Source organism: Balaenoptera acutorostrata, chromosome 3 (genome assembly GCF_949987535.1).
Source record: "Balaenoptera acutorostrata chromosome 3, mBalAcu1.1, whole genome shotgun sequence".
Lineage (NCBI taxonomy): Eukaryota > Metazoa > Chordata > Mammalia > Artiodactyla > Balaenopteridae > Balaenoptera > Balaenoptera acutorostrata.
This window is the reverse complement of record NC_080066.1, coordinates 61,635,025-61,650,414: the sequence shown is the minus strand read 5'-3', so window position 1 is coordinate 61,650,414 and position 15,390 is coordinate 61,635,025. Positions and strand designations below refer to the sequence as shown.

Here is a 15,390-nt window from a genome sequence, read left to right as displayed (position 1 = left end):
AGCTGGATCCAGCCCAGCCTTTGTCTCCAGGCTTTGCCGGATTAGGACTGCGTGCTGAGTCAGTGAGGGCTCTGGGAGGCCTGCACAGGACAGAGGGGATAGGACCCCACAACCACCACAGAGGGAAGCATAAGTGGGTCTTGGTAGCAGGGGTAGCTCCCGCCATGCCAGAAACTTCTCTACTGCTATTGACTATTACAGCCTAGTCCCCTTGTGGACGCCCTGAGGCCCCACTAGCAGAAGCTGTAGGACTGCGTGGGGAGCAGGTGGCATGGCCTGGACTCCCCCGAGCAGCGCACAGAGACCTGCCCCTCCCCAGCCCCAGCCTGTTGGTGCGGGCGGTACTCCGAGAGACCTGGGACCCTAGGCACAAGGAATCCTGTGGCTCCTGCCCGACACAGCCATTTGCTCCCAGTTCCTATACTTAGGAGGGAACACGTTCCACCCACGTCCCTCCAGCAAGGCTCAGATTAGGCCGGAAACCCTGTGTGCCACATGCCCCTCTTGACATTCATAATACGTCTTAGCTTATCAAAGGTTCTGAGAGGTCTTGCAGTCACTTTCAGTGTCTAATTGACATTCAGTGCAGTTACCACGTTCAGTGAATTTTGACAAAAGATCACACCCATATAACCCACATTTGTATCAAGATTTTGAACATTTTCATCACCTCAGACAGTCCCCTCACACCCCTTGCCCATCACCCCTACCCCCACCCCTGAGGCAACTCCTTTATAACAATAGATTAGCTTTGCCTGTTCTAAAGCTTCATGTATATGGATTCTTATACAATGTGTGCTCTTCTGTGTCTGGCTTCTTTCACTCAATATAGTATCTGTACAATCCACCCATGTTGCTGCATGTGTCTGTGGTTCATTGCTTTTAATAGTTGAGGAGTATTCCACTGTAAGATACATATTTATTACAATGTGTTTATCTCTTTTCCTGTTGGTAAATATTTAGAGTTTTCCGGTTTTTGCTTGAACAAAGCTGCTATAAATACTTCTCTGTACCAGACTTTTTGTGAACAAGTTTCACCTTTTTCCTGGATAGTTACACCCAGAAATGGAATTTGCAGATGTATGCAAAGTGCCAAACTAGTTTCCAGAGTACAAGTTTACACTCTCCCCCCAGAAATGTGTGAGAGTTTCTGGGACTCCATATCCTCACCATTATTTAGTGTTATTTATTCAGTAACTTTAAAAAATATTTTGTTTAACTCATCATTTCTTACACTTACAGAACCACTGAACTTTTTTCTTATGATCTCTTTTAACATCCCACGGAACCAGTGTGCAGCAGAATTCATTTGAAGAGTAAGGCTCTAGACCTTCATTTACAAATAGGAGAAGTCAAAACATTAGCTAGAGAGATTGGTTCAAGATGGCAGAGTACTAGGACGTGCACTCACTCCCTCCTGCAAGAGCACCGGAATCACAACTAACTGCTGAACAATCATCGACAGGAAGACACTGGAACTCACCAAAAAAGATACCCCACATCCAAAGACAAAGGAGAAGCCACAATGAGACGGTAGGAGGGGTGCAATCACAATAAAATCAAATCCCATAACTGCTGCGTGGGTGACTCACAAACTGGAGAACACTTATACCACAGAAGTCCACCCACTGGAGTGAAGGTTCTGAGCCCCACGTCAGGCTTCCCAACCTGGGCGTCCAGCAATGGGAAGAGGAATTTCTAGAGAATCAGACTTTGAAGGCTAGTGGGACTGGATTGCAGGACTTCGACAGAACTGGGGGAAACAGAGACTGCACTCTTGGAGGGCACACACAAAGTAGTGTGAGCATCGGGACCCAGGGGAAGGAGCAGTGACCCCATAGGAGACTGAACCAGACCTACCTGCTGGTGTTGGAGGGTCTCCCGCAGAGGCAGGGGGTGGCTGTGCCTCACTGTGAAGACAAGGACACTGGCAGCAGAAGTTCTGGGAAGTACTCCTTGGCGTGAGCCCTCCCAGAGTCTGCCATTAGCCCCACCAAAGAGTCCGGGTAGGCTCCAGTGTTGGGTCGCTTCAGGCCAAACAACCAACAGGGAGGGAACCCAGCCCCACCCATCAGCAGACAAGCTAATTAAAGTTTTACTGAGCTCTGCCCACCAGAGCAACACCCAGCTCTACCCACCACCAGTCCCTCCCATCAGGAAACTTGCACAAGCCTCTTAGACAGCCTCATCCACCAGAGGGCAGACAGCAGAAGCAAGAAGAACAACAATCCCACAGCCTGTGGAACAAAAACCACATTCACAGAAAGAGACAAGATGAAAAGGCAGAGGGCTATGTACCAGATGAAAGAACAAGATAAAACCCCAGAAAAACAACTAAATGAAGTGGAGATAGGAAACCTTCCAGAAAATGAATTCAGAATAATGATAGTGAATATGATCCAGGACCTCGGAAAAAGAATGGAGGCAAAGATCGAGAAGATGCAAGAAATGTTTAGCAAAGACCTAGAAGAATTAAAGAACGTACACCTAGAAAAATTAAAAAACAAACAAACAGAGATGAACAATACAAAAACTGAAATGAAAAATACACTAGAAGGAATCAGTAGCAGAATAACTGAGGCAGAAGAACGGATAAGTGACCTGGAAGACAGAATGGTGCAATTCACTGCTGCACAACAGAATAAAGAAAAAAGAATGAAAAGAAATGAAGACAGCCTAAGAGACCTCTGGGACAACATTAAACGCAACAACATTCGCATTATAGGGGTCCCAGAAGGAGAAGAGAGAAAGGACCCGAGAAAATATTTGAAGAGATTATAGTTGAAAACTTCCCTAACATGGGAGAGGAAATAGCCACCCAAGTCCAGGAAGCACAGAGCGTCCCAGGCAGAATAAACCCAAGGAGAAACGCAGCGAGACACATAGTAATCAAATTGGCAAAAATTAAATTCAAAGAAAAATTATTGAAAGCAACAAGAGAAAAATGACAAATAACATACAAGGGAAGTCCCATAAGGTTAACAGCTGATTTCTCAGCAGAAACTCTACAAGCCAGAAGGGAGTGGCATGATGTATTTAAAGTGATGAAAGGGAAGAACCTACAACCAAGATTACTCTACCTGGCAAGGATCTCATTCAGATTCCATGGAGAAATCAGAAGTTTTACAGACAAGCAAAAGCTAAGAGAATTCAGCACCACCAAACCAGCTGTACAACAAATGCTGAAAGAACTTCTCTAAGTGGGAAGCACAAGAGAAGAAAAGGACCTACAAAAACAAACCCATAACAATTAAGAAAAAGGTAATAGGAACATACATATTGATAATTACCTTAAACATGAATGGATTAAATGTTCCAAGCAAAAGACACAGGCTCACTGAATGGATACAAAAACAAGACCCATATATATGCTGTCTACAAGAGACCCACTTCAGACCTAGGGATACATACAGACTGAAAGTGAGGGGATGGAAAAAGATATTCCATGCAAATGGAAATCACAAGAAAGCTGGAGTAGCAATACTCATATCAGATAAAACAGACTTTAAAATAAAGACTGTTACAAGAGACAAAGAAAGTCTCTGCATAATGATCAAGGGATCAATCCAAGAAGAAGATATAACAATTGTAACTATTTATGCACCCAACATAGGAGCACCTCAATACATAAGGCAACTGCTAACAGCTATAAAAGAGGAAATCGACAGTAACACAATAATAGTGGGGGACTTTAACACGTCACTTACACCAATGGACAGATCATCCAGACAGAAAATAAGGAAACACAAGCTTTAAATGACACAATAGACCAGACAGATTTAATTGATATTTATAGGACATTCCACCCAAAAACAGCAGATTACACTTTCTTCTCAAGTGCACATGGAACATTCTCCAGGATAGATCACATCTTGGGTCACAAATCAAGCCTCAGTAAATTTAAGAAAAGTGAAATCATATCAAGCATCTTTTCTGACCACAACGCTATGAGATTAGAAATCAGTTACAGGGCAAAAAATGTAAAAACCACAACCACATGGAAGCTAAACAATACGTTACTAAATAACCAAGAGATCACTGAAGAAATCAAAAAGGAAACCAAAAAATACCTAGAGACAAATGACAATGAAAACACGACGATCCAAAACCTATGGGATGCAGCAAAAGCAGTTCTAAGAGGGAATTTTATAGCAGTACAAGCACACCTCAAGAAACAACAAAAATCTCAAAAAAACAATCTAACCTTACACCTAAAAGAACTAGAGAAAGAAGAACAAACAAAACCCAAAGTTAGTAGAAGGAAAGAAATCATAAAGATCAGAGCAGAAATAAATGAAATAGAAACAATAACAAATATCAATAAAATTAAAAGCTGGTTCTTTGAGAAGATAAACAAAATTGATAAACCATTAGCCAGACTCATCAAGAAAAAGAGGGAGAGGACTCAAATCAATAAAATTAGAAATGGAAAGGGAGAAGTTACAACAGACACCGCAGAAATATAAAGCATCCTAAGAGACCACTACAAGCAACTCTATGCCAATAAAATGGACAACCTGGAAGAAATAGACAAATTCTTAAAAAGGTATTACCTTCCAAGACTGAACCAGGAAGAAACAGAAAATATGAACAGACCAATCACAAGTAATGAAATTGAAACTGTGATTAAAAATCTTCCAACAAACAAAAGTGCAGGACCAGATGGCTTCACAGGTGAATTCTATCAAACATTTAGAGAAGAGCTAACACCCATCCTTCTCAAACTCTTCCAAAAAATTGCAGAGGAAGGAACACTCCTAAACTCATCCTATGAGGCCACCATCACCCTGATACCAAAACCAGACAAAGATACTACAAAAAAAAGAAAACTACAGACCAATATCACTGATGAATATAGATGAAAATATCCTCAACAAAATACTAGCAAACAGAATCCAACAACACATTAAAAGGATCATACACCGTGATCAAGTGGGATTTATCCCAGGGATGCAAGGATTCTTCAATATACGAAAATCAATCAGTGTGATACACCATATTAACAAACTGAAGAATAAAAATCATATGATCATCTCCATAGATGCAGAAAAAGGTTTTGACAAAATTCAACATCCATTTATGATAAGAACTCTCCAGAAATTGGGCATAGAGTGAACCTACCTCAACATAATAAAGGCCATATATGACAAACCCACAGCAAACATCATTCTCAATGGTGAAAAACTGAAAGCATTTCCTCTAAGATCAGGAACAAGACAAGGATGTCCACTCTTGCCACTATTATTCAACATAGTTTTGGAAGTCCTAGCCATGGCAATCAGAGAAGAAAAAGAAGTAAAAGCAGTCCTAATTGGAAAAGAAGAAGTAAAACTGTCACTGTTTGCAGATGACATGATACTACACATAGAAAATCCTAAAGATGCCAACAGAAAACTACTAGAGCTAATCAATGAATTTGGTAAAGTTGCAGGATACAAAATTAATGCACAGAAATCTCTTGCATTCCTATACACTAATGATGAAAAGTCTGAAAGAGATATTACGGAAACACTCCCATTTACCACTGCAACAAAAAGAATAAAATACCTAGGAATAAACCTACCTAGGGAGACAAAAGACCTGTATGCAGAAAACTATAAGACACTGATGAAAGAAATTAAAGATGATATAAACAGAGGGAGAGATATACCATGTTCTTGGATTGGAAGAATCAATATTGTGAAAATGACTATACTACCCAAAGAAATCTACAGATTCAATGCAATCCCTATCAAATTACCAGTGGCATTTTTTACAGAACTAGAACAAGAAGTCTTAAAATTAGTATGGAGACACAAAAGACCCCGAATGACCAAAGCAGTCTTGAGGGAAAAAAACAGAGCTGGAGGAATCAGGCTCCCGGACTTCAGACTATACTACAAAGCTAAAGTCGTCAAGACAATATGGTACTGGCACAAAAACAGAAACATAGATCAATGGAACAAGATAGAAAGCCCAGAGATTAACCCACGCACCTATGGTCAACTAATCTATGACAAAGGAGGCAAAGATATACAATGGAGAAAAGACAGTCTCTTCAATAAGTGGTGCTGGGAAAACTGGACAGCTACATGTAAAAGAATGAAATTAGAACACTCCCTAACACCATACACAAAAATAAACTCAAAATGGATTAAAGACCTAAATGTAAGGCCAGACACTATAAAACTCTTAGAGGAAAACATAGGAAGAGCACCCTTTGACCTAAATCACAGCAAGATCTTTTTTGATCCACCTCCTAGAGTAATGGAAATAAAAACAAAAATAAACAAATGGGACCTAATGAAACTTACTTTTGCAAAGCAACGGAAACTACAAACAAGACGAAAAGACAACACTCAGAATGGGAGAAAATATTTGCAAACGAATCAACAGACAAAGGAATAATCTCCAAAATCTATAAACAGCTCATGCAACTCAATATTTAAAAAAAACAAACAACCCAATCTAAAAATGGGCAGAAGACCTAAATAGACATTTCTCCAAAGAAGACATACAGATGGCCAAGAAGCACATGAAAAGCTGCTCAACATCACTAATTATTAGAGAAATGCAAGTCAAAACTACAATGAGGTATCACCTCATACCAGTTAGAATGGGCATCATCAGAAAATCTACAAACAACAAATGCTGGAGAGGGTGTAGAGAAGAGGGAACCCTCTTGCACTGTTGGTGGGAATGTAAATTGATACAGCCACTATGGAGAACAGTATGGAGGTTCCTTAAAAAACTGAAAATAGAATTACCATATGACCCAGCAATCCCACTACTGGGCATATACCCTGAGAAAACCATAATTCAGAAAGAGTCATGTACCCCAATGTTCACTGCAACACTATTTACAATAGCCAGGTCATGGAAGCAACCTAAATGCCCATCGACAGACGAATGGGTAAAGAAGGTGTGGTACATATATACAATGGAATATTACTCAGCCATAAAAAGGAACGAAATTGGGTTATTTGTAGAGACGTGAATGGATCTAGAGACTATCACACAGAGTGAAGTAAGTCAGAAAGTGAAAAACAAATATCGTATATTAACGCATATATGTGGAACCTAGAAAAATTGTACAGATGAACTGGTTTGCAGGACACAGATGTAGGGGACAAACGTATGGACCCCAAGGGAGGAAAGTGGCGGGGAGGGTGGTGGTGTGATGAATTGGGAGATTGAGATTGACATATATACACTAAGATGTATAAAATGGATAACTAATAAGAACCTGCTGTATAAAAAATAAATAAAATTTAAAAATTCAAAAAAAAAAATTAGCTACAACAATAAATCAGAATGAGAGGAGAAAGAGAAGCTCAAAAGAGGGGACAAAGGCAAAAAATGAGAACAGGCCTCCAGTGGAAATGTTTGAGTTCAGTAAATAAGAGGTAACTTTGGAAAAATTCTGAGCTGCATTGTTTGAGAGATTTGAAGGATGTCACATAGATAAAACTGGAGCAGGCTACTATGAAGGAGAAAGAGAATTCAGAAATTACTAACATGACTGCCAAAATGAAGGTCACTTTAGAAGCATCCAAAAGGAGAATGCTGAAAATGCAAAAAGGGACGTGGGGAGAGAACAAAGAGCTCAAGAAAGTTAGAGGAAAAATTCCTAAAGTAAGGGAAGACTTGAATTAACATTTTGAAAAAGTACAGTACATCTCAGGGAAAACTTGATAAAGAACAAACAAGACCAGCAGCATTTGGTCTTGGCATGTCAGCAGATTAAAGAAGAAATTAAGACCTCAAAAAAAGGACAGAAATAATAGGAGAATTTAGTTTAAGGTAAAGATGGATGGTACTTTAAGTCAGCAGGGGGAAATACCATTCAATAAAGGGTTTTGGTATAACTCACCATGTATCTAAAAAAAAAAAAAAAGGATGGCATATTACTTCTTATTCTAAAACAAATTCCAGATGGACCTTAATTGTAAAAATGAAATTAGAAATATAATAGAAGAAAACATGGATATTAGATAAGGTGCTGTAATGGGTAAATTCCAAAAATATCAGTGGCTTAGCACAATAGTTTAGTTTTTGCTCATGTGGAGTCCAGTTGAAGGGAGTAGAGTGAGGTGGGGATTTTGCTGCCCACAGTTTTCCCAAGACCCAGGATGAAAGAAGCACTGTCATCTTCAACAAGTGAGCTCCAACATTGCTCTGAGCATTGACATCCATCCGTCAGAGAATAAGAGAGAGGATTATGCATGAGAAAGCACACACATCCAAAACAAGAAAGACAGTGGGAATAACCTTTGAAACTGAGGGAATTTCAAAATTATAAAAGGTTTCTCTGCATAACTATGCAAATAACTTTGAAAAATCTATTTGAAATATTGATTTTCCAGGAATACATTATTTATCAAAACTGACCCCAGAAGAGATAGAAAATCTAAATAGATAAATCTGAATAAAAGAAATAGAGAAAGTTGTTAAAGAGCTAATCCCTAAAAAAGATTCCAGAGGGGAGTTCTACAAAGCTGAAGGAACAGACATTCTCAAAGCTCATTAAATTATTCCAGGGAATAGAAAAAATAAGGACCTGAAGAGATAGAGAGGGATTACCCAGCAAATGACTGTGGAAGCTCATGTTGCCTGGTAACAAGCTGAATGTCCACTGAAGGCTACCCTTATCTCAGCAGCCAAAGTTCAGTTTTTCACCATGCCACCAGATGCCAGCAGTTAGTATTCCTGGACAGCTCTCTGAGAAGCTGACATCTAAACTTAGTCTGGACATCTGGGCTCCTCGGTTATGAAAATCTTTCTTAAGCCAGTTTAAGCTGGGTATCTCTCTCTTATAAAAGACTTGTCTTATTCAGTGGATAAATAAATATAAGCACTAATAATATGGGTATGATATGGAAGTTAAAAACCACAAGAGGAAAAACAAGGAACAGACAATGCTTTGTCAACCCAACAAAATTCAGAAAAGGGAAAAAGGGAAATATTGAGAAAGAATAATAAACAGAAAACATGAAATTAAATGTCAGGAAGACCAAACATTTCATTGTTACAGTATACCTGTGACTTATAGTTATATCTCTTTATTGGGCATGCACACACATATTCTTGTACACACTCACACACACAAATCTAGTTACACACCAATCAGTCACAAAATAGTTAAAACAAAATGACGAAGATTAACATTAAAGGTCTGGCAAAGATATCCCAGGCAAAAGCTGACAAAAAGAAAGCAATGTAGGATATGCTCATATCAGACAAAGTAGAATTCAAGACGAGATGTATTAAGCAAGATAAAGAACATAATTTTTTTCAAATAAAAGATATAGTCTGCCAAGAAGATATGAAATAAAAAGTGACTTCAACCAAACCATAGGCATAGTGGAAGGATTTATCATAACCCAGAACCAAATTTAGTAAAGAGGTTTGAATATCAAATTTTACAAGCTTCATGTGTAGCCCAAAAGCAAACTATCTGTTTTATTTTTAGATCCTCATGGAACAGTAACAAAAATTGACTGCATACCAGGCCACAAAGATCTCAGAAACCAAAAAGTAAAAATCAGATGGGCCACATTACCTGCTCATAACATAATAAATCTAGAAGTTAACAACAAAAAGAGAAGGTTTTCATCTCAAGTCTAACTAATTGGAAATTTTCAAACATTCCTCTAAATAGCTCAAGTTAAATTGAAAAATAAAAATTCTGATTACAAAATGCATGAAATTGTTAACAATAAGAGTATTTTATACCAAAGCCTAGATAATCTGACTGAAAGTTTCCTCAGAGTAGTGTCACAGTCTTAAGCTCTTTTGTGTAAAGTCAATAACTCATTCATGCATTCCACAAAGATATTCCGAGTATCTCTTATAGGCCAGCACTGCTCTAGGTTCTGAGGATAGAGCAATGACCAAAAGAGAGAAAGTTTCTCTTTGTGGAGCTTACATTCAAGTGGATAATTGTAAGAATTATTTTTTAAAATATCCTGAGTATTCAATTTGAGAAGCTGGAAAGGAACAATAAAATATTCTCAGGGGAGTAAGAGAGAGGAATAAAGAAAATGTAAAAAATTTATGACAGAAAAATAAAACAGAATTGATAAAATTAAGATCTGATCAGACTGCCAAGTTGACTAAGAAAAAGGAGAGAAATCATAGATATGTATCATTAGAAATGGCAAAGGGAATGATACAGCTGCAGATACAGAAGAGATTATACAGATTTTATGCAAATAATATGTATAACACAATGTCAAACAATTTTTGAAAACTTAGGTAAAATAGAAAGCTATTATGGATAAAATGGGAAAATTACTAGAAATATGTAAATTACCTAAGTTGACTCACTAAGTGGTAGAAAACTGAAGTGGTCCAATAACTACAGAAAAAATTGTAAAGATTGTTCAGGTTCTACCCACCAAAACACATAAATACATAAATGATTTCAAAGTAAAATTTGACAAAGTTTCAAGGCACTGATAGTCTTATTTAACCTATGTAGGACATAAAGATGGAAAAAGACTCTTTTGCAAAGCTGACTTACCAAAATCTGATACACAAAATAAACCATGGAATTATAATTACAAGAATTTAGATGCTTAGATGCAGGGAGAGCAAGAAGGCTGGAGCACAAACTGCCCTGAGGGAGTTGTTGCAGCAAGAGGCGCTCTGTGCGTTCACTTGAGCACATGAGTGGCCTGTCACCCAGACACAGCTGTAGGGACATCTCAGATACTGTGGTCCTGCCCTCCCATCACCCCCCACATCTATAATTTCATGGAGTATTTCCTACAGCCAGTTGACAGGGTTTAGGAAAAGAACTGAGCAGGGTTTACACAGAGCTGGTCCACCAGAAGTGGACTTCTGTGGTGCTACTGTCCCACTCAGAGGTGGCCCCTAAAGATGGTGGGGAAGAGAAATCTTCTCAAGGGCAGACTTTAGAACATTGTATCTTGTTGGCCTCTTTCCTTGAAGGCAAGATGGCCTGAGATACAGATCTACGTTGGTTCGTGAGCAGTAGCTAATGGTCTGGCTGGATGACCAGGGGCTTGGAAAGAACAAGATTGGAGATTGGTGACCATGTGGTCTGGGAAAGATAATGTGGATGGATCTGTCAGAAGTGACCCAGAGGCAGAGACTACTGCGTCTCCCATGAATATTCTCTAAAATGTCCTTACTGTGAAGGAAGTTCTCAGTAACCAGGTGGACATGATGACCCACCCAGTGGATTAGCTGATATCTATCAACTTCTTACCCCAGCTGCTCCTGGGCCTACACAGGAATGAGGTGGTTTTGGAAGTGGCAGAGACCACCCGTCCAAGTAAGGACTTAACAGCCACTCCAAAGCTGAAGCAGCCACTGCTGCTGACAGGGTCTAATTTCCAGCAGTGGAGACCACTTCTGCACATCTGATATCATACTACTGGACTCTCCATACCATGACTCGAGAGGAACAGTCAGCTCTGTGATAGCAAGTTGGTTATACTGGACTCCTTCCATCATGGAGATGCAGTGATTTGTCCTCATGGGAGTAAATATGTACACTGGAGTTGAATAGACATTTTCTCTCCGTCATGCTTCCATCAGGACCAACAACAGTGGACTTCATAAATACCATCAGAACAACCCCTACAATACTGTTTCTGCCCAAGGAACTCATTTTACAGTCAAAGAAGTGAAGCAATGGGTCACTGGTCATGGGATTCACAGGTCTTATCATACACCAGGAGAGCTGGCCTGAGAGAAGAGAAGAACAGACAGATGAAGGGTCAGTTACAGCACCTTGGTAGACAACATCTTGTGGTTTGGGACACTGTCCTCCAGGATGCGGTATATGAGCTCAACCAGCAACCGACTTATAGTGATAAGTTTATAGCAATCTTGGCACTAAGGCATGGATGTGGGAATGGCACATGTCACTATTAAACCAAATAACCCCCTTTCAAAAAATTTGCTTTTTGTTTCCACAACTCTACATCTGTGGGTTGAGAGGTTTTGATATGCAAGGGAGGAAAGCTTCTGTCTGGGACACATAATGGTTCCAGTGAATAGGAAGTTAATACTGCCGACCAGCCATCATGGGCTCTCATGCCAGTGGACGAACAGGCCCAAGGGAGGTCATGGTGTTAGCTGGAACGATTGATTTACATGTGGCTGTCCAGTACTGTAGCCACTAGCCACCTGTGGCTATTATATTTAAATTTAATTTAAACTAAATTAGAAATTCAGTCCGTCAGTCACACTAGTCACATTTCAAGTGGTCAGTATCCACTTATGGCTAGTGTCTACCTTATTGGGCTATAACATATGGCTGTTGGCTACCATTTCATGCAGAGAAGATGTGGAACACATCCATCATTGCAGAAAGTTCTACTGGACAGTGCTGACTGAGAGTATTAAAGGGTAATGGGGAGGTCATTACAATGGGGCATGAAGAAATGAGGCTGACTCTCTGGGAACCCTCTGCTCTGCTTGCTAATACTGCTATGCGTAGCGGTCTACATAGAAGGAAGACTACAACAAACATGCTAGGCAAAACCACCAGGGCCCAGACCCCTCAGGAATGATGGTCTAGGCCACCCCGACAGGTAAAAAACCCCTACCAGATGAGGTGTTGGCTGACGGCAAAGTCAACATGGAATAAATGGTAGAGGAGGGAGGTCATACATCCGAGCCAAGGCATAGAGCCCCATATTCTCTACCCATATTTCCTTCTCTGCTCTGCCATGTATATATTTAAATACTTTAATGAATTTCTCTTGTATTTCCCTTTAATCCACTATTGTATATATTGTTTGCAGAGTATTGAGATAGGATTAGGACAGAATTAGAGAAGGAATGGACCTTGCCCAGAAATCCTGGACTTGGAGTTGTTCAGAGTAACTGATAAAAGAGTGAAGATATTTTCAGTTTGCTAGGCTGGAACTTATTTTTGGGGTCAGGGGGAAGCACTTAAGCATGGAAAGAAGTCTGAGTTTCTAGTGGGACTTGGTTGGTTATTTTGGCTTCCCAGAGTTTGGCTCTTCCAATAGCCTTCCAATGTTAAAGTAGAGTTGGTTTCTGTTGTTTGCAAACAAAACCTCTGCCTGGTACAGAAATATAAATATTGGCAAGGAATAGTCCACACAGCTATTTGCAGATGACATGCTTGTCTTCCTAGAAATTCCTAGAGAATCAACAGGAAAAAAATAGACAAAAAAGAAGAAAAAAATACATGAAATAATTTACTGTGGTGACCAGATACAAAACAGCTTTCCTATTTATTAGCTTTATTCTTCAAGGAAATGTAATTTTTTTTTTTAATCTTTTCCCTCTACCCATCTTTTTTTTTTTTTTTTTTTTAATTTTATAGCTACTTTATTTATTTATTTCTTTATTTTTGGCTGTGTTGGGTCTTCGGTTCGTGCGAGGGCTTTCTCTAGTTACGGCAAGTGGGGGCCACTCTTCATCGCGGTGCAGGGACCGCTCTTCATCGCGGTGCGCGGGCCTCTCACTATCGCGGCCCCTCCCGTTGCGGGGCACAGGCTCCAGACGCGCAGGCTCAGTAGTTGTGGCTCACGGGCCCAGCTGCTCCGTGGCATGTGGGATCTTCCCAGACCAGGGCTCGAACCCGTGTCCCCTGCATTAGCAGGCAGATTCTCAACCACTGCGCCACCAGGGAAGCCCGAAATGTAATTTTTAAAATCCCATTTTCAATGTAAAATAAAACCAGACCCAGAAGAACCTTGAATGTCAGACCATCTTGTCCTGAAGGTGTTGAAGAGCCAGAGAAGATGTGAGAGCAGTGAGGCCCGGGTTAGGAAGCTGAATACAGCGTGTGCGGGAGGGTGGGAGCTGCCTGTTACTACTGCTGCCTGCTGTGCCCGGGGCTGGGGCTGGGCTGGTTCAGGTGGAGGGCAGCACCACCTGCAGGGTGCGGCATGCAAGGTCCAAGGTGGCTGGAGAGAACGGTGGGGGGGCCGTTCCGGAGGGGTCTGTGAGTCAGTGCAGCCCCTCAGGCAGCAGCAGATCCAAGTTCTGTGGAGCCCTAAGTTTATACAATTGGAGGCCTTCCAAAAGGAAAATTAATAAAAAATTATAAATACAAAATCAGGTACAAGCATGAATAGCACTTAGAATGAGAAAAGAAAGCAAAACAACCTACAAATAAGGGAAGCTGACATACTACAAATATCACAAACCGCCCCCCCCGAAAGAGCATAATATTTTTAAGTGCCTAACATGCCTTTGTAATACCTTATTTTCCTTGATTTTTGGCTACATACGTTTTGATGGCCTCTTTATATGACAATACTATAAAGTATAGTATATGGCATTTTCTATAAGGAGACTAGAAAGATAATTCAGTGTTTCCTCTGGTGTGTTAGCCAATCTGTTATTTTATTGTTAATAGTTTAGGAAAGTTTCTTTCAGCTTCACAGCTTGTTGGTAAAGTTGTAAATTTTTAGGATTGTTTTCAAATTGGGGGAAACTTCTATCCCTCTTTTATAAGTGAACTGTAAGATTTCAAGGTAAGGACCAGTCTTAAAAACTCTGAACTGATGGCTCGTTAACCAGCGCAATTCAGATGCATTCTTAAATTGCTACTACATTGCTTTGGGCTACATAATTGTGTAATAAAATCACCCTTATGCTACATACACTGTACTTATTGATGAGTATTTGCAGGAGTTTTGTCACTGCAGTCCTTGTTTCTCCAGGCCGTCTTGCTGTGTTGGGCAATTTTGTGTGCCGTCTCATCTGGAACTGCCAGACCTCATCAGGACATGATGCATCAGTTACACCAAAATGCGATTCCATATATTGGGATGCATAAAACATGCAGCTTCACACACAGAAACACCTCCTGTTAGTAGGACTGCTATAGTGCTCAAGCCCTACAAACAATGGACTTCTGATATATTTTATTTTGCATGAATCTCATTAAAGAGAAGCAAAATGTGTGGTGCATTTATAATTGTGTACGTGGCATTACTGAGTATATTCTTTGACAGGAGGGAATTTCCATTTTGACTGGGCATCCATGAGAAATAAATTGACGTTCTGATGATGGAAGAATTTTCCACAGACTAGCTTCTGGCTCTATACACTTCACACTTTGTTTCTCCTCCACAACCTGCCAGTGCTGGGCATTGACACGTTCATATTTCAACATGGCCTCTGGCCTGCACCTTCATGTCATGATAATGGGTGAGTCCGCGTGGTGGGTATTGGTGGGTAGAAGTATTATTGCCAGAATGGCCAGCAATACACAGAAGTGACTATACACAGAAGTGACTATAAACTACATAAATATATCCACTAAATCAAATAAATGTATCTTCAACTCAACCTCCCCTTAGCCAGATCCCAGAAATGCCCATGACCGTCCAACACCATCCAACATGAGTGGAAATATGACAGAGACCTCAGAGTGGAAGAGACAGTGGT

The 15,390-nt window shown here is 40.2% G+C and overlaps 1 long non-coding RNA gene across 1 annotated transcript in view; it reads right to left on the bottom strand.

The window, feature by feature from the left end:
- LOC130707469 (uncharacterized) overlaps window positions 1–1,999 on the bottom strand; it is a 44,407-nt gene extending 42,408 nt beyond the window's left edge. The window contains exon 1 of the long non-coding RNA XR_009007340.1: window positions 1,861–1,999. This is a non-coding gene — a long non-coding RNA (uncharacterized LOC130707469). The remainder of the gene's footprint in view (window positions 1–1,860) is intronic.
- Window positions 2,000–15,390: the final 13,391 nt, after the last annotated feature.